Below are 23,194 nucleotides of genomic sequence, written 5' to 3' on the forward strand. Positions count from 1 at the left end.
TTATTTATACTTTCTTCCTTGTCCTTCTCTTCCCCTTCTGTCTGACTGATCACATTGTGGCCCTATGTGGCCTCAGTCCAGGAGAATGCAATATTCTAGGTTATATTATCTTGATAATATCTACCACATCTGTGGCGCGCTGTCGATTACCATGGACTGTCAATTAGATATTTGGCAGATGCGTAAAAATTAAATCCGAAGTGCTGACATTGCATTCAACCTATGTATTTTTATCTGTACATGCATTCCTTGGGAATCGATCCCAAGACCTTGGTGTTGCTAGCATCAAGGTGAATTGCAATGTGTTTACATTAATTCACATGTCCATCCAAGAAAAGTGGTCACACCTTGAAAGACTGAATCAATGTGCTCTATTTTAAGTGAGTTACTCTTAAAAGGTTTTCTGTTCAATTTTATCAAATGTAAAAATAAATTGTAGTCAATAAATTATCTGTGTTCATCAACAGCAGGCCAAAGACTTATACTCTTCATATTCAATATTCACAGACTTTTTTTAATAGCCTATATAAATATTTTTATTTGCAAAAACACAAGTAATTATTTGTACAGAGACAGTAGTTTCTACATTTTCAATCTCTCCCCAAACATATTCACAAACGTGCACTTCTGAATGTCTCATGCATAGACCCGAATATCAGAGACTGACTTGGACCCGTATATGTTGCTGTGGTTTGATTGCACACAGAGAATATTGACTGACAGCAGAGACAGCCAATCACAGCTTACTGTAGCCTATAACTCACTCGGTGATCGAGTTGGGGAAACCTTGTGAATACTTAAAGGCAGGGTAGGCAATGTGTTTCTAAAATACTTGTTGCCAAATTTGTTTAAACTGTCTTTATATACCAAAACATATCTAAAATGTAAGTACACTGAAAAGGATTTTATAAAAATAGTGTCTGTAGTCCTCTCAGGGCTGCAATAAACACAGCTCATTATTCCATTCGGACCGAGTGCTCTAATTGACTGGGCGACTGTCACCCTCCCTCGTTGCTATGGCTACCAGCCCTTCTGCAACAGGAGCTGCCCACATACATACGCGCACCGACCGCAAGCCACGAAGTCTCACAATTACGGCAGAGAAAGAGCAGTCAAAATTCCCAGTACCACCTGTACCTGCATATACAGTCAACGCAGGCAAACACGGCAAAAAAGGGTGACGTCACTCCATGCACTGCGCTCCTCTCCGCTCCGCACTGGTAAACGCGTCCTCCAGCTGAGCGGTCGGCATCACGCGTTCATGTGTTTTGGGGGCGTGGCTTTGGGTGGGAGTTTCTCTGTTGGATACTTTCAAAATCCACCAGTCTAGTTTCTCAAACCTACCTACCCTGCCTTTAAATGCTGCTCTCTGTTCAATAGAGACTTAGAAACTGTAACATACAGCTATGGATTACATGTTTTCGTTAATAACTTGTATTCCTTTTCACCTGTAGCGTCATGATGTCATGCTGCCTACCGAACCAGGTAAATTGCAGTATATCCGTCTTCATAATGTGCTACAATGCTTCACTGGCAGATTTTTAGGCCTTTACTTGCAGCAAAAAGCAACATTGTAAGGGCTGTTTTAATGAACATCCTAACATCTAGTATTATTTTATCCACTCGAGTAGAAATCGATCACCAATTTTATTCAGATTGCTAAAAAAAAAAAATGCAATTTGGTACAGTTGCTGATATGGCCTAAAAGAGATTCTGATGCTTGTAATGTAAATCAATGAGATTTTTTTACTTTATTACTGTATGGCAGACTACTTGCATAAAATGTATATAAATATCAGTTGTCACTTCTTTCTCCCAATAATGTCTTATAAGATGATGTTTAAATGCTTAGTTTTATGATCAAAGCTCTGTAGTTTTAAAACATATAATGCAATTAATACGAAGATTGAGAGATGAACAAACAAACGTTCCTCCAAAGTCTGATAGGTCATATTTGATATTCCAAAATGATAAACAAGTAAACATGAGTTGCTTCCATCCAGTATCTTGAAATATTACTACCAATATAAAAGTCATTCTCAAGTTTACTTGATAAACATCATTATAGATTTGTTGTGAAAGTCATGTAGGCTCTGTTCTAAAACCTAGTAAGCTGCCTAGATAGCCGTGCAACTGACTCGAATGTTGCCTAAATGTAGGCGACATAATTATGTTGCCTTTTAAGAGACTGTACCTTTTTTGGCCAAATTTTTATGTAACCCTTGACAGAAAAGATGATCCCACAATAAATTTTTATGAGAAAGATGGCAAATGTATGGAAGCTTATTTCCGCCACAGAATAAAACATTTTAAAAGATAATTGTGACTTTAATTCTCAGAATTGCGAGATATAAAGTAAGAATTGCGTGAAATAAAGTCGCAATTCCGTGTTTTAAAGTCAGAATTGAGCGATATAAGGTCAGAATTGCGTAAAATAAAGTCTAAATTGCGTGTTATAAAGTCAGAATTGCGAGAGAAAAAACTAAGAATTCTGACTTTTTTTCTTGCAATTCCGACTTTATATCGCTATTCTGACATATTTTCTCAGAATTGTGAGATATAAACTCGCAATTGCGAGTTATAAATTCCAATTCTATAGGGAAAAAAGACTGACTTTTTTCCCCTCAGAATAGTTTATATCTCACAATTCTGACTTTATAACACACAATTCTGACTTTATATCTCCCAATTGCGTATTATAAAGTCATAGTTGTGAGATATACACATGCAATTCTGAGAGAAAGTCAGAATTGCGAGTTTATATCTCCTAATTCTGACTTTATAACCTGCAATTGCGACTTTATATCAATCAATTCTGACTTTATAACACTCAATTGCGACTTTATTACACTAAATTCTGACTTTATAGGCTATCTCGTAATTCTGAGAATAAAGTCACAATTGCGAGATGTAAACTTGCAATTGTGAGGAAAAAAAGTCGCATAAATAGTCGCAATTACCTTTTTTATTTTTCATTCTGTGGCGGAAACAAGCTTCCATACTAATGAAATAAGAAATTCCGATTATAACTATCTTTTTATTTTATTCAATATTGTAAATGACCATTAAAGTACTGCTTATCAATGTGCTAACTTCAAATTATATTTCTATTTTCATGTGTGCGTGACCTTAAAAGCGTTTATTTGAGTTGCTGTCATGTAGAGTGTTCTAATGCGCGTATGAGGTTGCATCCGGGTGCCTAAGTAGGCAGCAGACACAGACAGCAAGGCAGCTCACTAGGTTTGAGAACAGAGCCTTACCGTCTCAGAGCTCAGTTTAATGAGCGTCTTTATTGACTGTCTAAAAATGTGAGTCACCAGAAGTCTCACACTCTCCCAGAGAACCTCTAATGAGGATTTATACTACAGAAATGTCATGGTTCAATCTCTGGGTTTCTCGATTGTAGCTGGGAGTTTTCTCTGCAACAATTTTTTAATTATCTCAGGCCGTAGAGGAGTCTCTGGAGTGGTGCTGATCACATAACCGCTGAACAGCATGCCTTGTGTTCACTCCAGAGTTAATGATGCATCACGACTGCAGGCAACACAGGCTGAAACATTCACAAACACTACAGATTAAAACAATAAATCAACAGAGGCTGTTATGCTGTTTATTTATCACATTTAAGGGGTGTTTATTATTGTAGTTCATATGTTGATGGCATTTGCAGACCATTTTACATTTTGTAATGTGGCTTATTTCACAGTGACACAATTTAGGACAGAACTTTATCTAATTTTATATTAAATATTTTTTTATATATATATATAGCCAATCACATGAGAGCAACTCAATTCATTTAGGCTTGTAGACATCTGCTGAAGTTCAAACTGAGCATCAGAATAGGGAAGAAAGGTGATTTAAGTGACTTTGAACGTGTCATGGCTGTTTGTGGGTATTTGGTGAATATTTTAGAAACTGTTGATCTACTGGGATTTTCACACACAATCATCTCGAGGTTTACAGAGAATGATCAGAAAAAGAGAAATATCCAGTGAGCATCAGTTCTGTGGTGAAAATGCCTTGTTGATGTCAGAGGTCAGAGAACGACCAGACCAGTTCAGCTGATAGAAAGACAACAGTAACTCAAATAAACACTCAATACAACCGGGATCTGCAGAAGAGCTTCTCTGAACGCACAACAATCTCTGAACGCACAACAATCTCTGAACAACAATCTCTGAACGCACACAATCTCTGAACGCACAACAATCTCTGAACGCACAACAATCTCTGAACGCACACAATCTCTGAACGCACACAATCTCTGAACGCACAACAATCTCTGAACGCACAACAATCTCTGAACGCACAACAATCTCTGAACGCACAACAATCTCTGAACGCACAACAATCTCTGAACGCACAACAATCTCTGAACGCACAACAATCTCTGAACGCACAACAATCTCTGAACACACAACAATCTCTGAACACACAACAATCTCTGAACGCACACAATCTCTGAACGCACACAATCTCTGAACGCACAACAATCTCTGAGCGCACTACAATCTCTGAACGCACACAATCTCTGAACGCACACAATCTCTGAACACACAACAATCTCTGAACGCACAACAATCTCTGAACGCACAACAATCTCTGAACGCACAACAATCTCTGAACGCACACAATCTCTGAACGCACACAATCTCTGAACGCACACAATCTCTGAACGCACACAATCTCTGAACACACAACAATCTCTGAACGCACAACAATCTCTGAACGCACACAATCTCTGAACGCACACAATCTCTGAACGCACAACAATCTCTGAACGCACAACAATCTCTGAACGCTCACTCTAAACGCACACTCTCTGAACGCACAACAACAATCTCTGAACGCACAACAATCTCTGAATGCTCACTCTAAATGCACAACAATCTGTAAACGCACAACAATCTCTGAATGCACAATCTCTGAACGCACAACAACAATCTCTGCACAACAACCTCTGAACGATCAACAATCTCTGAACACACAACAATCTCTGAACGCTCAACAATCTCTGAGCGCACTACAATCTCTGAACGCTCACTCTAAATGCACAACAATCTGTAAACGCTCAACAATCCCTGAACGCTCACCAATCTCTGAACGCTCAACCATCTCTGAACACACAACAATCCCTGAACGCTCAACAATCTCTGAACGCACAATCTCTGAACGCACAACAACAACCATCTCTGAACGCTCACCAATCTCTGAACGCTCAACCATCTCTGAACACACAACCACCTCTGAACGCACAACAATCTCTGAACGCACAACAATCTCTGAACGCTCAACAATCTCTGAACGCTCAACAGTCTCTGAACGCTCAACAATCTCTGAACGCACAACAATCTCTGAACGCACAACAATCTCTGAACACACAACAGGTCAAACCTTGAGGCAGATGGGCTACAGCAGTGGTCATAAACTCAGCTCATGGAGGGCCACATCTCTGCAGGGTTCAGCTCCAACTCACACCTGCTTAGAAGCTGCTAGTAATCCTAAAGACCTTGATTAGAGGGATCAGGTGTTATTAATTAGGGTTTGATCTGTGGCCCTCCAGTAACTGAGTTTGAGACCACTGGGCAACAGTAGCAGAAGACCGACTGTGATGAGGGGATTTCTGCAGTGACATTCAGACGGTCGGGTCCAAGTTTGGCGTAAACAACATGAAAGCATGGATCATCCTGCCGTATATCAGCGGATCAGGCGCTGGAGCTGTAATGGTGTGAGGGATATTTTCATGGCACACTTAATTGATCATCATTTAAACACCACAGTCTACCTGAGTCTTGTTGCTGACCCTGTCCATCCCTTTATGACCACAGTGTGCTCCTCTTCTGATGGATACTTCCAAAGATCAAATCATCTCAAACTGGTTTCTTGATCATGTCAGTGAGTTCACTAAACTCAAACGGTCTCCAGTCTTCAGATCTCAATCCAATAGAGCAGCTTTGGGATGTGGAGGAACGGGAGATTCACATCATGGATGCAAATGTGTGATGCTGTCATGACAATATGGACCAAAATCTCTGAGGAATGTTTCCAGCACCTTGATGAATCTGAGCCACCAAGATTTAAGGCAGTTTTGAAGGCAAAAGGGTCCAACCTGCTACTTGCAACTTGTACGTGGCTGGTGAGTATATCTACAAAAATCTAAAATAAATAAATTAAAAATATAAAAAATAATATAAACAAATGTTGATTTGTCTAGTGTCAGTGTAACTATGTTTTGACGTTGGAGGATGTCCAACAAACCCAATCTGAAACAGATTTTGCATGCCAGCCGTCGGCACAGATTTGTGTGATGGATGCGTCGTGATTTCACAGGTGTTCGTGAGAAACAGCAGATGGTTTGAACCACAAATCTTTTTCTTCAGGATGTGAACTGAAGGACCTCGGAGGAGACGAGCCAATGTTACTAATCAGAGACGTCACTGATCTTCCCCAGCTCTCCATGTTCATGTGAGTACGTGGGAAATCATTCAAGAAAGACAACTTGATTTTAGGGCACTTTGTTAAACTGTCCAAAATGGGAAGAGAACAGCAGAGCCCATGTTTACATGCATAAGCATATTTCTATATTAATCAGAATTTGATTACATTCATTATAAGCAGGGAACTACACTGCGACCAAAATGGTCGCATATGCGACCTTTTGAAATGCCATTGCGACCCTAATTTTTAATGGGTCGCAAATGTATCACCGTTTGATTATTTTTGTACCTACCTAATGTTTTAGGCAATATGCTATGATTTACTATGAGCATTTATTAAAACAGAAATGTGTATTTTAAGAATACGTTTTATAACGCGCTCTGAGCATTCAACACATCAAGTTGGCTTCGCGGATTCGCGCTTGTTTAACTGAGAGAACGAGCAGAGAGAGTGAAAGCCCCAGTCGCGCGCGTGCTCTCTCTCCCTCCCTCCCTCGCTCATAATAATGAATTGAGTTGACTGAATATCTTTGAGAATACACGATGGTAAAAGGTCGGAAGACCGAAGTTTTTTTTTTCTGAACTACCACTGGTTGTGAATTGTGCTAAAATAACGTTGCCTCATCTTCTCTGAAAAGCTTTCCACACATTCAGATGGCATAAAACCACTCTTTCAATAAACAAAACAAAAAATCTATCTGGTGATGAAATGTTTTCTGTGTTGAGACAAATCTTGTGCGATGTCCTAAACTGCCTGGATAATCACACAACGTGTGCCGTGGTCCGTTAATGACACGTCCGATTCGCGAACTGACTCCTTTGAACCGATTCACTTTAATGAATGGTTAAAATAACAACTGATCTGTCCAACACTGAACTCAAGAGTCATTCTAGAATGATTCATTCTTTCCAAGTAGAGCTATTCAAGTCATCTGGTGAAATTGTTTTTATATCGCAATATATATCGCAGAAAAATCAAATATCGCAATGTCATTTTTTTACCAATATCGTGCAGCCCTACTGTAAATTCTGTGGGCCTTCAATTGCAGGACTGTCCAAATTTGTAACTGCGTCAAAACAATTCAAACACGAATCATTGAAGCTTCACAATGACATATTATATTTATTTTACTTTTCCTTAAGAGTTCAGAAGTCTGCCCATCTGTGCCAACCATAGCATGGTGAAATCCAAAAGAAATTAATTTAGCACTTTATTGTGTAGGCTACTGTATTTTCTATTGCAGTAAATCTATCCCAACCATTTTTAAAGAAAACAAGAAGGCATGTGTTTTAAAAGATGGAGAGTAAAATAAAAAGCACATCTGTATGCAATGCAGTTTCACTATTGGTCATTATTATCCAGAGCGGCTTACTATATAAATAATTTGTGCGACCAAATCATGTTTTGCGCTAGTAACTGAAAAAGTTAGTAGCGCAAGTGCCACCAGTGGAAAATGTTAGTGTAGTTCCCTGATTATAAGCATTATTTGAATATGTTAACCTGATTGGTCGATAAAGCCTAAACTTGAGTATATGCTAATGAAGGAAAATCCCGAATTGTTTTTGAATGTTTTTTTCCAAAATAAAGGCTTAAATAGTGCATGTAAACGTGGTCATGAGATGTTGAAAACGTCGGACATCAGCTTTTTCTGCACGTTTTGAGAAGCCGTGGTGAGATGCTCTCAAGGCTGACTGCTTCTGCCTCCGGAGACTTTCAGATTGAAGGCTTTTAGAGAGCCGTATAGCACTGATTCTTCAGTTCACTGGCCACGATGATGACACATGCAGTGCTCTGAGTCTTAAACAGACTACAAGTCAGTCACTTCATCTAGTAGGACTTGCACTTGTAAGAAGTGTGCATGTGTGTTGCCTGGAGATATTGAACATGTATGAACGCAACATCTGTATTTATACTTTATAGTTAACATGAAATGGCATTTACAACTGAATTTACTTCTGGAATGTGATGTATTTTGGATTTAAAGTTTTAATCATTTTAATTGTACACTTTAAAAAATGTATGATCAATAAGTTGTGACAACATGTTTTTATATTGCCTCATCAAAATAATAATAAAATTTTCAATAAGTTTTATAAGTCAGTTTAATGTAATTTAAGTTGAAATGACTTAAACATCCAAGTTCATTGTACTTAAATTAAGGCAGCAACTTTTTTTACAGTGTAGCCTATTTTAAGTCTTAGAATTAAAAAAAATCAATAACAAAATTACTGTTTAGCTTTTTATTTTTTATTTTTAGCCATTTTAGTACTTCAAATTGAGCTTATTTACAAGTATTTCCATTTCTAATTTTCTTTTAAGTTTTTATAAATTAGGTTTTTCATCTGAAATATAACATTTTAAAATGTGTTTATTTCTTCTGTAATTTTTATGATACTAATTGTTATTAAATTGCTAATGTTAATTATTGGCAATAATTTAAAAAGGCTGCATTATATGCAACAGTAGCTTAAAACATTGTCTGTCTGGACAGCTAATAAGACCAGAAGTTTGTGAAAGATATGTATTTTATTTCATGTTGGCTTTTAAGCATTTGTATCACACGGGCACGCAGAGGTTAGCCAATCGTAACGACATATAGAAGTACAGTCAAGTCACATTTATTTCTATAGCGCTTTATACAATACAGATTGCTTAAAATTACAGTATTAATGTTGCAAAGTTCTTCAATTTTGAAAAACTCAATTAGAGCTGAAGACAATAGTGTAATTATTCATCTTAATTTAAAGGTGCTCTAAGCAATGTCGGGTGACGTCACTTCTTGTTGACGTTTAAAGTATTGTCAAACAAAACAGAGGCTAGCTCGACCCTCCCTCCTCCTCATCCGCGTACTAACCCCCCAAACCCCGCCCCCAAACCCTTCTTATCGGTTATTGGCTGGAACAGTTTGTTATGTTTCGTGGTGCGGGTTAGCCCAGTTTGTTTTTGTTGCCGTTTGTGGAGCCGGGGGTGTCTCCAGAGACCGTGTTTTTTTACAGTGTGTTCAGGGGAGCGGCAGCTAGTGGATAGTGAGGAGATGTTTGCTGTATGCGACAAAAAAATGTTTTGGCCTAAAAAACGCGTGACATCGCTTAGAGCACCTTTAAGAGTCAGATGGAGGGTACAAAACTAGATTATGGCTGATTAACTAAAACTTTTAATTGTATCCCTTACTTATCTTTGATAATCCCTGTAATAATTTTGTCATGCTTTAAAATATGAATACAACTCTACACCATTGCTTCATTTAGTATGCAGAACCATGAATATGCAAATAAGTCATGAACATGAATTATAGACATGAACTTTCTTTTATTCCACCTGTTTGTATATATATATTTTTTTTAATTAGGTACATAAGGTTGTCTTGAGTATGTGTTATGTTGGATACATTTCAGGGTTTTCTTCAATATTCTGCCTTGTCAAACTCTGAATATAACTAACTAACTAGTCTCCGCCTCCCCTCGATCACACCAGCTGATCCACTCGCTCAACTTTACTGTAGTTAACGCTACACAATGGCAAGTGGAAATATTGGTTTAGCTCAGCCATATATGTTAAAAGCAGAAACGGATTAAAAAGCAGAAGAGGAAGAGTGAATTACACAGGGTCGTCTACGACTCAATGTATCAGAATGTTTTTTTGTATCACTCTCTACAACGTTGCGCACATAACGGTAACTGATATGATTGGCCTTTTGCTTGACTACGTTATCAAACAGCTAATATTTTGTTGATAATGTTACACAAACCATGTTCCCGTTCTCCATCTCAGAGTCAGACAGCTGTCTTCTAAAACCAGCATCGTTAGAAACACTTAGAACAACTTTAAACGTCAGTGGATAAAGGCATATAGTTCATCATAAAATCGTCATATACATAATTCACCCGCTAAATTGTGAAATGTACCCGATTTTTTTCTGTTCCTTCTTAAAGGTATTCTTGTGCTCAGTGTTAAAATGCTTAATTTCCTAATGATAGGAAAAGCCCCGCCCCACAAGTTGACTGTATTGGTTACACGTTTGTGACTGTAGGAAACAGGCAATTTCAAACCGCATCTTTGGTACACTGCAGTTTTAAAGAGATGTATATTAAAAACACCAACATTAAAAACTTCATTTTAACCATACGGGGTCTTTAAGTAGGTGTAAGTGTGAAGAACGTGACCCCTTTAAATATGTAAATGTGTGTGAGGCTCCAGACAGGGCTCGGGTGGTGTGTGTGCAGATGGCTGTGTCACTTCTTTCTCTCCGCTCTGTCATGACTGGCGGGAGAAGCCGAGCTGTCATATGTAATGCACAAACCTACCTGACCACACACACACACACACACACACACACACACACACATACACACACACACACGTCTGATGACTCCCTGTGACTCCATGACAACCACACCAGCCACTCACATCACATAGACAGTTTTGCAGCACAATGCCAGTCTCCTACACACAGTTTAACAGAGAGAATGTGCATTTTCACAGAGTATTTTTACAGTGTAGAAATCTCCCACACATGCATAGCTGTGAAACCTTATAGTCAGAGTGAGGTTACACATATACAGTGGTACAAAGGCAGTGAAATGGGTGAAAAAAATCAGATAACTCTTTATAAAAAGTAAATCCATTAAAGGGGTCATGAACTGGGTTATTTTATTATTTTATAATGGTTCCTGGGGTACCCTTATACTGTTAGTATGATTTTTACATAAACTGTTATAATGTAGAAATAAAAGGTATTTTTCCTAGCCTGATTTTAGCCTCTGATCTGAACACTGTTTTAAGGGGCGTGTCTACTGCAGTGTAAACGCCCACTGCTGTGATTGGATGCTGTGAGATTTCAGTGTAAACGCCCACTGCTGTAATAGGATGCTGTGAGACTTCAGTGTAAACGCCCACTGCTGTGATAGGATGCTGTAAGACTTCAGTGTAAACGCCCACTGCTGTGATTGGCTGCTGTGGGACGTCAGTGTAAACACCCACTGCTGTGATAGGATGCTGTAAGACTTCAGTGTAAACGCCCACTGCTGTGATTGGCTGCTGTGGGACGTCAGTGTAAACACCCACTGCTGTGATAGGATGCTGTAAGACTTCAGTGTAAACGCCCACTGCTGTGATTGGCTGCTGTGGGACGTCAGTGTAAACACCCACTGCTGTGATTGGATGCTGTGAGACTTCAGTGTAAATGCCCACTGCTGTGATTGGCTGCTGTGGGACTTCAGTGTAAATGCCCACTGCTGTGATTGGCTGCTGTGGGACGTCAGTGTAAACACCCACTGCTGTGATTGGCTGCTGTGAGACTTCAGTGTAAACGCCCACTGCTCTGATTGCCTACTGTGGGACGTCAGTGTAAACACCCATTGCTGTGATTGGCTGCTGTGAGACTTAAGTGTAAATGCCCACTGCTGTGATTGGCTGCTGTGGGACGTCAGTGTAAACACCCATTGCTGTGATTGGCAGCTGTGAGACTTAAGTGTAAATGCCCACTGCTGTGATTGGCTGCTGTGGGACTTCAGTGTATATGCCCACTGCTGTGATTGGCTGACATGTTTCCATATGAAATAGCAAGTATTACATGTGGAACTCTCTCGAAAACTTTTACTATGTGTTTACTATTACAGCTATCGAGATTAATGAATCGTGAAAAGTATTGATCATATATTTAGACGTATTCCCATAACATGAAAGGTTGCAGTGATGAGCATTGAGCGGATGACAGACAGTCCTTTGATCGTGTGAATGAAGTGATCTCATCATTGCAACGCAATTTCTGCCCTCTCACGAATGCTTTCACCAAATAACACTGCAAACACGATGTAAATACAGTAAGAGCTTCGTTGTGCAGTGTAACAGCGTAATTGATTTCATAACGAGTTTTGTCAAGTATCCTGATAAACTCACTCTGTGTGATTGACAGCTTGGGCGATTGGAAAGGGAGCGTTCTTTGATGAATTTCTGTATATAATTCAATCACAGTTTAAATAAGATTATTTTCATCATAAGAGAAACGTCGTGAAGTTGATAATCTGTCTGAACATGAATAATTAATATACATCAGAAATCACAGATCAGGCATTAGAATAAACATGATTACTTACATGTTTGTGGCATTGCTGGCAGATCCATATCACAAAAGTCTGTTTGCAAAGCCTGCCCCAAAATTTACCACATTTACCAAATAATCCACAGTAAAATTACTGATCTATATAATGACTGGGTAGCTCATGACGTTCTAAACTGCCATCAGGCAGTGAAGCCACCGGAAGTGTTTGAGCGGCCATCTTATGATTCCCTACCAGCAGAGGGCTCCAACGCCCGTTATACAGAGATTGGTAGGCCCGACGGCACTTTTAAGATGAACCGCTGAGCAGAATACAAGTGTAAAACGATGTTTACAAAAGGACGTCGAAAAACTGCCACAGGTTGTAATTCAAGCCCTATAAGTAGTTATTTATATGCACAATTGTCGCTTTGCTCGTGTTGTTTTCTCCGAGGCAAGAGTAAGTTAATGGTAATGCTGCTGCTTCTTTAACAAGCAACGATAAAACAGACAACAGTAGCCTATAAGAAACATCAGAGCAGCAATAATCACAATTAGTGTCCAATAGCGACACCATTTAATAGCTTAAAAAGAGCTTTGTGCAGAGTCCGTGTATCATTACATTAACCCATACAATTTGTATTATGCATTTCATGAACATGTACTTGCTAAGCAAACACTTTATATGAACAAACTACTAATCTATAAAACACAATCGCTCTTCCGACCTCATTGAAGGCGTTGAGAGAGTGCACGCGCGCGCGCGGCCGGGGCTCTCTTTCTCTGCTCGTTCTTATGCGCCCAGTCCACTATCTAAATTCGTTGTTACGACGACTTTGTTCCCTCGTTTTAATAAATCGTGGACACGTTGAACTAATTCCCTCCCTCGTTTTGATTTAACGAATGACAACGTGGCCACAATATAGTAAAACGAGGGAACAAATTAGTATAACGTGCTGAGGTATTATTAATTTGTGGCCACTAAACAATATTCACAAAAATATAGGTCTTTAGCATTCACTATATAATTAATAGTATCAAACTGTTTTTCTTACCTGTGAAGATAGCTCTTCAGTGAAGGCTGACTAGTGTGTTCTCATACAGCTTTTTATTACTTTTGCAAAGAAATTGCAGTTTTTTAATAAGCTTGAAAAAATTCCTACTTTAAACAAATACCCATTTAAATGCTTAGGATGTTTGCGTTGTGAGAATGTACAGGGATACTTTAGATTTAAAAACTGTCTCTCGTTAGGCAATGTTTTTTCTGTCAAATCATAAAACTTCCTATTGATTCAATAGAACGCGTGAGCTCACTAGGGAATACCAATATGGCGGCGCGGTGGCTTCACTGTTTATGACGTCATGAGCTATCCAGTCATTCTATATAGATCAGTGAGTGAAATGCACCGAATACAAACAAACAATACACTGCTCACATTGACATTCACATTGTTGAAAAAAAACCCACACTATCCTAGCATTAGGATCGTTTGGAAAGTATTGATCTCTTGTCAATCTTTACTGGTTCTCACGTCACACTTCACTAACGCGCCAGTGGGCGGCGCTAAAGACGCGGTGACGTAGACGTAGGCGTTGATGTTCTTCTGTAACGTGGTCTTTCGCTGCCCTGTGACGTCACAAGTCTCCACTTTTTAAATCCTGTCGTTTTCTGGCCTTGTTTTAATAAAAGCAGTTTTTGGAATAACAAGGAAGTTCTGAGTTTTTAAACTTACAGGGTATTTTTATAGTATAACGAACTCGTAACTGTCAGAAGATCAAGGAAAAACTTTATTGCATTATTATTAATCTAGGTCATTGTTAACTTTAAATATTAAAAATGCATTAGTATACGTTAACCTAGATAAGGGATTTACTCATTTTTGTCAGCAGTTCTTCGATATTGTTTAATGGTCACTTGACATAAGTAAACAAATACAATTTGAATCTTTTTCGTTTCATTTTGTTTTTGATTTTATTATTGCAAATTTTATATACTTTTATATAATTTTATATACTAAATTTTATATATATATATTTTTTTCTATTCAGTGTGTATACTGTATATATATATACATATGTGTGTGTGTATGTATGTATGTATGTATATATATATATATATATATATATATATATATATATATATATTTACTCTATGATTTGTTTCATTGGCGTTTTATCGACACAAACCCCAGTTTGGGAAAGTCAGATGTATATAGATAAAAAATGGGAAAAAAATTTAATGTTGTTAAATTTGTTAATGTTGGCTATTGAAACTACAGTCTTTTATTGCAGAGGACAGATGTGCAACTCTCTCAAATTACAGCAGTGTTGAAAAATTGCGAATCATATTTTGGTTTTAAAAAAATCGAATCAAATCAAATACTATCTAAATGTGTGTTAGTGTTTCTAGGCAACCTTCACTATTACTAAGGCAACCACGGTGCTATAGCATGCATCACTATATATATCTGGGGTTTGATTCAATCAGATGAAGTATTAGACTTCAGTGTGTTATTCGTCCAGGACTGTTGTTGTTGACATGTGATACCTCAAATTGTGAGGCTTATGATTTTCACCTGGCAGATGAACTGGCTAAAAAGTCCACTCTTTCGACACTGAAAAACACTTGTAACACCCTAGCAACTGCAAATCAGCGCATTTTGCTCAATAAAGAACCATTCATAAATCCACTCTGCAACCACTCTGCAAATCAGTGAATTTGGCACAATAAAGAACCACTCATAATTTCTTCATGCAAAAGTACATTTTGTTTTTATATTCTAAATTATATTCTAAATTATATTGTATTATTATTATTAGTCTATTTTGTGTATACACTAACATTTTTGTAGTATAGGAGCTTTTTCCCTACTATATAAATGTTATCAGTTTTTATAAAGTACATTTTTCTTGTCTTTTTTACTGGAAAACTAGACAAAATATAGATTATTAAGATTTATTGTAGCGTGTCTTCTGTGTTGACTTCGATCTATTTAGACTGGCTTCTACCAAGCGTAACATTTACTTTTTGACGTCCACACCAAATTCTTAATTGCATTTTATTATTGGCATTAGGATTGTTTTACATCTTGGCGACCCTGTCAGAACAGAAGCACTGCTGTAATGTTTATTCACAGTGAGTAAAGTGATATATAGTCATATGGTTTACGTGAAGGGCAAAACTGACTGAGCTGAAGAGACGGGGGACACACAGCCTGATTCTCTCTGGAAGTCTATTTAAAGTCACTTGGCTCTATGACATGATCTCTACGGTCTCTCTCTCTCTCTCTCTCTCTCTCTCTCTCTCTCTCTCTCTCTCTCTCTCTCTCTCTCTCTCTCTCTCTCTCTCTCTCTCTCTCTCTCTCTCTCTCTCTCTCTCTCACACTCTCTCTCTCTCTCACACACACTCTCTCTCTCTCTCTCTCTCTCTCTCACACTCTCTCACACTCTCTCTCTCTCTCTCACACTCTCTCTCTCTCTCTCACACTCTCTCTCTCTCTCACACACACTCTCTCTCTCTCTCTCTCTCTCTCTCTCTCTCTCTCTCTCTCTCTCTCTCTCACACTCTCTCTCTCTCTCACACACACTCTCTCCCTCTCTCTCTCTCTCTCTCTCTCACACTCTCTCTCTCTCTCACACACACTCTCTCTCTCTCTCTCTCTCTCTCTCTCTCTCTCACACACACACTCTCTCTCTCTCACACACACACTCTCTCTCTCTCACACTCTCTCTCTTTCTCTCTCTCTCACACACACTCTCACTCTCTCTCTCTCTCTCTCACACACTCTCTCTCTCTCTCTCTCTCTCTCTCTCTCTCTTTTACTCTGTTCATTTCTATTTCCATTTCTCTCCTTCTAAATGCCTAGCTTATCATTCCTAAAACAAAATGTAGGCCTTGCAGGGTATAGAACAAGGAAATGAAATGCAGGAGAGATAACTGGATGAATTAAATCCGGCAGTGAACTGTGCTGAATACCCACTGACATTTAAAGAGAAAGCAGAGGGTTATGGGACAAAAGATAGACGGTTTTGCACTTTGCATATGTTTTAGTGAAACATTTTAGACTTAATTTGGTGCTAAACTGTAAAATTAACAACAAATAAATAAAATAATTATAATAAATTTGAATATTATTATTTTTTAAATACTACAAAATAAAAAATATACATTATATATATATATATATATATATATATATATATATATATATATATATATATATATATATATAATAAACCGCTTTAACATTAAGAAATAAATAAAAAATATAAATATTGTTTTTTGTAAATACTATTAAAAACTTATAAAATATATATTATTTATATATTTATATTATTATAATAAACATTATTGATATAAATAATATATAAATATATTATTTTATATGATATAATTTGGTATTAAACGGCTTTAACATTAAGGGGGGTATTGATATTTCATATTATATATATATATATATATATATATATATATATATATAATATTTTTCAATCTAAATAAATATTTAAAATCAACATGAAACAACACATTTTAATTCTGTAAAGTGATTTATTTCTATATGAAACAGGATAGTTTTATTTAGAATAAATGGGTCCCCGGTGCTTCTACCAACCCAGAAAAAGTGAAACCCAGTAACTTCGTTTTGGTAAGCCTTTCTCTGCAAGCATGTGAAAAAATAGACCGATCAGATTTTGCTCTGGCATTTTATTTTATTTTATTTTTTATTTTACCGCCCCTTAATCTGCACGTTTCCACCCACATTTGTTGCAGTTCTAACGCAATGGTTAGAGAGATTTGCCTGTTTTGTTATTGTAACTGAAGCTCATGTAAAGGATCGGCCGTCTTCTGAACGTAGGCGGAGCAGCAGCTCATTTGCATTTAAAGGGACACACACAAAAACGGCCCATTTTTGCTCACACCCAAAAAGGGGCAAATTTGACAATAAATGAACTGGCGGGTATTTTGAGCTGAAATTCCTCAGACACGTTCTGGGGACACCATAGATTTACTCCTCACCTTTAAATACTGTACTGAAAAAGGAATCAGGAGGTTTAAGGCGAAAAGTTGAAAACAAATGTGGTTTCAGGCAAAAGGGGAAAGCCCCCCCCCCCCCTTTTTTTTTTATTACAGATAAATTGTGGACAAAAGCACTGCCTTTAAAAATGAAATAGATTGGACAGTTGAGGTTTTACGATGTAGGGTTTATGCTGCCCATGCAGTTATGAGAGTGGCCAGGTAATCTGAGCCGTTTATCTTGGCAGCCCTACAGCTTTTAGTTGACCTAATAAAATAGTCAGTCATTGAAATATTATGTAATTTCTCTACATCACACTCACTAGTGCCCTTCGTTTGTCTTTGGGGAAGACAATGTATCCTCGTTGGCCTACAATTAAATAACATTTTTCTAGCTATATAGTGCAAGAAAATATGTGGGTGTTTTTTGTGTTTTGTTATGCAGTTGCTATGGTGATCTTGATGTAGGTGGTTTCTTACTGGCTCAAGTCTCTGTGATCGGTAACGCTTTATTTCAATACTCCATTTTATACATTCAACTACAGGAGTTGGACAATGAAACCGAAATACCTGGTTGATGATAAATAATAATACAATCTTCCGCTTTCCACACCCTATCTTTAAGGGTCAGTCAAACATTGGGTTGAGCCCTTCGGTTTCATTGCACCATTGAAAAGAGTCAAGTGATCGTGGAGTCATTCTCCACCGCTGATTTTTCAAGGCGTACGACTCGCATTGGCAGGGAAATAGTCGATCTGTCCACTTACACGGCAGATGCAAATGCACACATCCGATTCTGCATATGAATGAAGCCTGAAACCATAGACATAATAAACACATAGACGCCCTATTGGCTGCTGGAGCGCACGTCAACGGCGCCGCCATATTGCGGAGGGCAACTTACTCATACTTCTCATAGCGAAGTATTCTCAATACTTCCTGTTTCGTGTGCTGTTTGGGGCTGTACAAATCAGCACACAATTGAAAACAGGTCTCGTGGAATTATCTTTCACAAGGAAGACATTTGTTTCTGGTTGTATTCGGTCATGATATAATTAGTAATAGTAACGTAGTACTAGTGGATAAGACGCATGCCTTTAGTGTGAGAGACCCGGGTTCGAATCCACTGTGAGACACCAATGTGTCCCTGAGCAAGCCACTGAACCCCTGGTTGCTCCAGAGGCGTGCGACCTCTGACATGCATAGCAATTGTAAGTCGAAAGCGTCAGCTAAATGAATAAATGTAAATGCAGTAAAGCCCAGAGGAGAAAAGCCGCGAAATTTAAAAATACTGTTATTGTGTCACGAAATTTAGTTTTAATAGTTTTTCAGTCGACAATGTAGATGTTTAAAGCTCAAATCTGTGGTTTATTTATAAAGATAGCGGCTATTTAAAAATTTGATCTGACGGTCTCGGAGTTGTGATATCCAGGCGATCACCGGGCGCTCAGCGCTCTTGTAACCCGCCTGGAACAGCCTTACCTCGGCTAGTGCTTCTGACGTTTGCTGCTGGCTCTGATGATATGTAATATAATTCGTCTTGTGTAGGCCTATATCTAACGGGCGATATTTTGTCTCACAAAAAGAGACAGGGTTGTGACATTTTATTTTATATAGCCTATGTATGAATATTTTAAAATATATAAATTATTTTATATATACATTCTCTTCACTGTAGGCCTATATAAAATAACATACACAAATCTTTTTGTTAAATGTCAGTTTAATGATCAATATTATCATGTTTCATATTTTTTTCATATTGTCTATATTATTCTGCAATTGATATTACATTGTATTTGCTGTTCTTATTATTATTGTAATATTATACCACTTGCAATTATCAATCTATTACAGCTATGCTCTTAAATGATTGTACTATTCATAGTCACTATTTAACTTATTATTTTTATTGTCTATATACTGTAATTGGTATTTCTTATTCCATTGCTATTATTATAGTATTATGCATAAACTATATGCTATTATCAATATTTGTATTATTATATTATGTACTTATGATGATATTATATCATTATACTATTCATTACTATTGTATTTGCTGTATACTGTTTGTTTATTTTATTGACTAAACTATTTAGTATTACTTCTCACTTTATCTTATATTTACTATTTGCATTGCACTGTAGTTGTACCATATCATATGTATTATAAAGGATCCATCAGTTATCTTTGTTATTGCTAAAATCGGGTCGATCACAGAAAATGCTTTTTCCACAATAAGAAAACTTTATTTAATTTAATGTAAAAATTAAATTATATCTTCACAATTCTTATCCAAGAATAAAAAGTCTGATAGCCTACATGACAAGCCTGAGCTTTGACAATTCCTTATTAAGAAAAAACGTTTTATAAGTCTAAATATCGAGATTTTAAATAACTAGAGATGGATCTTTTTGTACACCACGTACAAACCACTGAAATCAGTTGATACATGTATTTTTTTTTTATCCAGAAAAACTGCAGCTCACCGTTTACTTGCATTTGATTACAGTGCAGTCTTGCCCTCCGCAAAATGGCGGACGCGTTGACGTATCGCACCAACGTGCCAAAGCGGCCAATAGGGCGCTAAATGTATTTATTATGTCTATGCCTGAAACCGATCTGAGAATATCGGAATCCATGTGCTCTTCTTACACGTTGGTGGGTCATATCCGATCTGTGCCACATGGGACGAAAAACCCCCCAGAAATTGGTTCACTTGAACCATGTAAAGTAAATACCGCCTTCAACTGAATGAGAGACTCAAGCTTCTGTCAATGAGCTTCTTTTCCTATTTGTGTAATTGCCTGCTTCTGCTGCAGAGTGTCTGCATTGCAGTGGCTTTATCAGATCAATGAAGTCCCCACAGGTCAAAACACATTAAACACACGAGCAATCTCCAGGGACATCTCTAGAGGAAACGCTTGTTTCATGTTGCCTGGATCTCAAGTGTTTGGTCGTCATGACTGTTGCACATGCTGCGCCCCGACCTGATGCATGGACATTCGGTCGTGTATTTATACACAATTGTAGAGCTGTATTCCAAACCCCTAGTGTGTTGCCTATCAGACACCATTTTAAGGCACCTGACATTAATGAAAAGTTATTAACTAATGAAGTGTTTCTTGAGCAGCAAATCAACATATTAGAATGATTTCTGAAGGATCATGTGACACTGAAAACTGGAGTAATGATGCTGAAAATTCAGCTTTGATCACAGGAATAAATTACATTTTATTAAAATACATTAGAATAAAATATGCTGTTGACTGTTCACGTTTTTTTTTTTGTACTAGTTAGATGCTTGTGCACTGAGAAATCACATAATTGACAGATGTAGACTGTTTTAGAAAGGTCTCATTGGAATGGCTTTTTTGTATCAAAAATTGTGAATCATTTTGCACGTTTGCCGCTTCGAAGGGCAGTGTCTAATTCAGTGGTTAAGTGGTTAATTATTATCTTTGTGAGGGTTCAAAACTCTTGACACCCCATTTTGCACCTTCACATTTAGCACAACAAAGATGATGTATTATACTTTCTCTTAAATATCTCAGTCTTAATTCAAACATGCTCTTTTTGAAGCCTGTGTTCTTTCAGTGACTTCAATACTGAGTCTGTCACCGACTGAATGTGTTCTTCTCTCGTTGGTTGATGAGTGTCAAATCTCTTCAGCTCTATTCAGTTCTGGATTTGTAACTGAGCATTATCACATTATGTTCTGCTAAAGACATCACTGGCATACATTACATGGGAATTACACCTTTTTTTCTGAATAAAGTCTCCCTTTTTAAACTTATAGTTCCAACACTGAATTATCATTGGACTTTAGTCAATGCATTACAGTAACTTTACCACGGTTAAATGGGTTTTACCTTGATTCTATAATGAACGGCACAACAGTTCAAAGGTTTGGTGGCAGTATGTTTTTTTTTTAAAGAAATTAAGTTTTATTCAGCAAGAACACATTAAATTGATCAAAAGTGACAGTAAAGACATTTATAATGCTACAAAACATTTCTATAACAAAAAAAATGCTGTACTTTCAATTCATCAAAAAATCTTGAGAAAAGTGGTTTCCACAAATATATGAAGCAGCACAACTGTGTTCAACATTGATAATAATCAGAAATGTTTCTTGAGCAGCAAATCATCATATTATGATCATAAAGATATTTTGAAGGATCATGTGACTGGAGTAATGATGCTGAAAATTCAGCTTTGATCACAGGAATAAATTACACTTTACAGTATTATATTACAATAGAAAATAGTTATTTAAATTGCAATATTTTAAAATAATACTCTTTTTACTGTATTTTTGGTCAAATAAAAGCAGCCTTGGTGAGCAGAAGAGACTTTTTTTAAATCCTCAAACTTTTGAACAGTTCTGTATCTATTTATAAATAAAACATGAAAGTTGGGAAGCTGTTAAACAACTGCAAAAGCAATAACAAAAATAATTCTCAGAAGACATTCTAAAGATAACTAATATTTATCAGAAATATTAAATCAAGAGTTTAGCACTGTAGATGATGTAATTGGGCGATTGTTTTAGTTTTTAAAGAGAATAATTTAGTGATCTGAATTCTGAGGTTGATAGACTTCACAAAACTTTGGTAGCTCAACGATATGAATTTATTTTGCATTCTCTTTCTATTCCTGCATGCTTAAAAATCCCGTTCATAAGAGTCTTACATCTCCGAGCTGTGAAGCGAGTCGTTTGATGTCAGCTTCAGACCGGCTCATCAGATACTGACGCCAGTTTCAGGAGGTTACGCAACAGGCTCTGACTCACAAAGCCATGCAACCGCTGCCTCCTTCTGTTAGTCTCCTAAAACAAGACCAACACAGCTAACAATCACCGGTTCACATGCACCACACAATGAATCAAAATATCGGCCCAGTCCCAATTCGCCTACTTATACTACGACCTAAAAGTATGTACTCTTTTTGTGAAGAAAAAGTACATACTTTTGAGTGTGTAGCAAAAGAGTAGGCAAGCTTTGGGACATACTATCACGTCATCTTTAACGGACAGATCTGTTGCGTGCATCCTGTCACCGTAAACTGCCCTTGTCAATCATCCTGCCCTGTCAATCATCTTGTGTCGCAGTTAAAATCCTCCATTCAATCTAATTTGATTTCCTTCCATTTCGGAGAGCACGTTCATCTGCCAGTCGTTGGTCTTTCATGCGGAGACTCCTCATGTGTTTGCAATTTGAATATAATGATGCTAGACAACGTTGAATAAATACATTTTCGTCAAGTTAGATACTGATAATTAATCACTCAAACCCCTTTATCTAAACCTCTCAGCATAACCGCCGGACTGGCGCGTCCTCCATGTCTGTAGTTTTTTAACCCTTTTCACTTGTGTTTGTAGTTCTAACCGAGTCCTCGTCCTACACGCGACGGGTTGTGGCCAATATTATATTAGCCATTAGCGTGCGCATCGATCTGCACTTCGGATTCTGACCGGAAATAGTAGACCATCCGGGTATCTTTGGAACACTCATTTCAACATACTACGATTTGGGACGTACTAATTCTATTTTCGAATACTATTTAGGACGGATAGTATGCGAATTGGGACTGAGCCATCGATCTTGTTTCTACGCCCCATGATGACGCTTTGCACGAAGTAACTTCCATTAAGCTGTAAACAAAAACAATCAGTGAAAAGGCTTGCTCTATGAACG

The sequence above is a fragment of the Siphateles boraxobius genome, unplaced genomic scaffold, assembly GCF_051911475.1.
Source record: "Siphateles boraxobius isolate OS27281-9 unplaced genomic scaffold, OSU_SipBor_1 24, whole genome shotgun sequence".
NCBI classification, from domain to species: domain Eukaryota; kingdom Metazoa; phylum Chordata; class Actinopteri; order Cypriniformes; family Leuciscidae; genus Siphateles; species Siphateles boraxobius.